A 4232-nucleotide genomic window follows, 5' to 3' on the forward strand; every position below is an offset into this window, starting at 1 on the left:
TAGATGTTCTGGCATGGCTTTGTTTAGCAGGCTCAGGAAAATTCCCAGGAGAAGCCTAAAATCTGTGAGGTTGAAGCAGTTGGAAATGACCCACTTCTGGGAGTCTTTCTGACTGAAGGCCCCATTGTGAGTGCACCATGTCCATGTGACATGTGCACAACTCTATTGATGGGATCTACTGAAACTTCTGTACTTCAGCCCTATAAACAACAGAAAGAAAATCAAGTTCATTAAAAAAGGCAAAACCTAATAATGTTCAAGGGGGGAGGGTGAGAGCAGAGGGGTGAGGATGGGCAGGGACGGGCTGGGTAATCATAGGTCGCACAATTTGAAGGGTGGAAGGAGGGGTCGGTAAAGGAAATGGGAAAGATCTGGTGTGAAAAACAATGTGTATGAACTTTGTAAGTAAGCCAGTATATAATAAAAATCTTATTTAAAAAACTTGAAAAAATCAAAACACCCTACTGTTTAAGGATTTATGTGCAGCATTATTCAATACAGAATACAGAAGTGAGAACAAGATGAGAACTGCTGAGAGTTTTACCGCCAAGTTCTTGATCAGTCAAGTGTTTTTTTTTCTTGTGTAAGTTGACAGAAGGATTCTGTCAACTTAGTGTTTGTTGTTATGTGACTTTGAGTCAACTGCAGCTCGTGGTGATCCCCTCACTGACAGATCGGAACCTCACCCTATTTTGTGCCATCCTGTCTCTGAGAGGCGGGAGCCCACATTTCAATCACTGTGTAATCTGTCTCAAGAGTCTTCCCCTCTTTCTCTGGCTCTCCACTTTCCCCAGCATGATGTCTTTTCCAACTGTCTCTCCTCGCAACATGCCTTCTTGCTTGTAAAAAGCAAACCAATTTGCACTTCCTCCAAGGGAGATTTGTTTATTTCTTTGGCAATCCATGGAACATTCAATACTCTCTGCCAATACCACATGGAAAATTGCACCCATGAACTCTATTTCAAGTTTGTTACTTGAGTGAAAGTTTACAAAACACTGATTTTTCATTCAGTCATTCTTTGACATTCTGTTTCATAACATTAATTGTAATACCCACAATGTAGTAACATTTTCCTCTATTCCTTTCTGCAATTTTCATCTCCGTTAACTTCTCTGTCCTACTGCTTCTGCCTTCAAGGCTTCACCCTGGACAAATGCTTCTCTTTTGATCCCATGTGGTTTGCTATTCTAAGGAATGAATATCTCATTGGTGTTACTGGTCACTTTATATGTCTATCTATGAATTGCATTGGGGAAGTCCGCTGTCAGGAAATCTCCAAAGTGCCAAAGAGCAATGACATCAGTCTAGAGACCAAAGTGTACCTGATGCAGGCAATGTTCTTCACAATCACTTGCTATGCATCAGAGAGTTAGACAATGACTAAGGATAACAGAAGAAGAATTGATGCCTTTGAGTTGTGGTGCTGGAGAAGAGTATTGAATATACCATAAACTACCAGGAGAACAAACAGGTCTGTCTTGGAGAGGGTGAAACCAAGTTTCTTCTTGGAGGTGGCCAGGAGGGAACAGTCCTTGGAGAAGGACATCATGTTTGGTAGTGTGGAGGGACAGAGCAGGAGAGGAAGATCACGGATGAGATGGACTGATATGGTAACTGAGGCAGTGGGATTAGGTGTGTCAGAGTCAGTGAGACGGGCTCTGGACAGGATTCAGAGCGAGTGTACACAGGGTCACTATGGGTCACGGTGACTTGATGGCACATAACAATAAACCAGTTATACGCAGAGACATGGGAATGAGTTTTGTCTCAGGTTCAAAGGTGACTAAAGGCTAAGTCAGTAAACCTGGCCTTTCCTATATTTTCTAGTTTTGTGTCACATTTCCCCCACTCTTTCTTGGATCTTTTGCTGTGATTCCTTTTATTTATTTTTTTTTCTATTCCTTTCAAAGTGACCAGTCTTCTAGTTTCTCTGGTCTCGGGGTGGTGGGAGTTGACATTCACGTGGTCATTAGTCCTTTGGCCTAGTTGTTTCAGCACATCTTCACTTTTCTTCCCTCTTCTTTGTCCATGAGCTCCTTTTGCCAAAATGATTTCATTACATAAATCTGCTACCAAGAGGTTATATGAAGTCATGAACTCAGGAAGATGATAGATGATAGACTCACCAGCCTCTAAAAGAGTCTCCTTTTGATCGAAACTCATAAAAATTGTAGATACGATATAAATTACAACCAAAAAAAATTTCAGCTACTGTCCTGTGTAAAACCTGAAACTGTGAAACGTTCCTGAAATCAGGGGCAGACAGCATGCCAGTGGCAAGGCAAGCCTGCCTTGGAGACCACCATAGTCACCTCACGGGACCCTTTCTCTGCCACATACCACAAAGCCTTCTTGGCTTCCACACCAGGAGGCCTCTGTGGCCACTGCTCTGAGGCACCACTGCAAACATTATGATAGTCTACCTGGATGCCACTTAGTACCTTGGTGGCACAGCTGGGTAAGTGCTTGATTGCTAACCAGAAGTTGGTGGTTTGAACCTACCTAGAGGCACAGGATAGGACAGGGTTCAGATCTATTGTTCATAAGGTCGCTATGAGTCAAACTCGACTTGATGGCACTTAACAACAACAACAAAGAGGCACCTCGGAAGAAAGCCCTGGAAATCTACTTCTGAAAGGTTACAGTCCTGAAAAAAATGTTACTGAGCTGTGCACATGGAGTCACAAAAAACCAGAATCAACGCAACAGCAATTAAAAAAAACCCACACAACATTATAAATCAGCCCACTTACAGGATGCACATGAAACACTGGGAATGGTGGAGGCGGTCAGTGAGAGAGAGGAAGATTTTGAAAAAACGATTGACACACTGACTGGAAGCTGGAGTGTATCAGAGAGGGCAAGAATGGTGCAGGGTGGGACAAGGATCAGATCTGTGAGTCACAATGAGTTGTAGTTGACTCTTAGTTGACAACAACAACAACAAAGTTGAGCTCACCGACAAGACTCACTGAACAACACTTGCTTGATCTGATGAGCAAAAAGAGACAGACAAACTTAGCTGCTCTGCTAAGACACAGGCTTGCCAGAAGGTGAGAAAAACCTGAGGAAGATCTAGGAGTCTGTTACATGAGCGAAGTTCGACGCCTGGAGCATGTCCAGGCAACTTTTCCAAAACAAAAGACAAGCTGGGCCCACTTGTACATTTTACCATGGGCAGCTAAGAGAACAAATAAGTCCATGCAGGAAATGGTAAAACCAGGCTTCTCCTTGGAAGCAAGAGTTTTGAAGCTTCATCTGACATACTTGGGGCATGTTGCCCAGAGGGACCAGTCCTTGAAGAGGGACTTCATGCTTGGAAGAAGGATGGAGGGATAGTGCAAGGGAGGAAGACTCTGGATAAAATGGATTGACTCAGTGATTGGGGTAGTTGTGTCAGAGACAGTAAGGCTGGCTCAAGATAAGAGCAGGGTTCAGAGCTGTGGTACATAGGTCACTATGACCTGCAAGCGACTTGACAGCATGGAACAACAACCATCACAAAACACACCTCTGACCATTGGTTTGGCTCATCTACTGGGAACCCTGGAATGTTGACATTTTCCAGTGAATCCCACAGCACGGGAGAGCTCTGCAGCAGGTCAAGGCTGAGGTGAGCGCCTTTGCCTCTTGGACCATACGATTTGTGGATCACATTATACTAGCAATCTCTGTAGTTACAGGAGAATCACAGTGCAACCACCTGAGTTCTGTGCAACGACACAAACTATCTGCTGTTTACAATGGTAGGACACCGCTTCCACTTGAAAAGCAGCTTATAGCAGCAAACCTAGTGAGAACTGAATGCCTGTGGCTGAGCAACTGGTGTGCCAGTATGAGCTTGATGCTTCCTTATCCGTTAAGCCATAGCATTCACAGATGTAGAATCATAGGAGTAGATTTGAGACTAAGCTGGGGAAGGTCAAGAATACATGAGCAAACTATAGAGTAGATGCCTAGTTATTCATGTGCAGTGCTTTGAATTGCTATTATATGACCTTTCTAAGAATATCATTTAACTGTCAGCAAATGATTGCGTGGGATTATGGAAATCAATAGGAAGCTCCGGTGGCCTAGTGGCAGGAAACTGTGCTGCAATCCCAAAGGCATGTGGTTTGAGGCCACCTGCTGCTCCATAGGAGGATGGGCAGTCTCCTCCTGTGTGATTTACTGCCTCTGAAAACCCACTGGAGGGTCAGCTATGGGTCAGTTCTGACTCTACAGTGCAG

This window comes from Elephantulus edwardii, unplaced genomic scaffold (assembly GCF_000299155.1).
Source record: "Elephantulus edwardii isolate Elephantulus edwardi_28Jun2011 unplaced genomic scaffold, EleEdw1.0 scaffold00113, whole genome shotgun sequence".
NCBI lineage: Eukaryota > Metazoa > Chordata > Mammalia > Macroscelidea > Macroscelididae > Elephantulus > Elephantulus edwardii.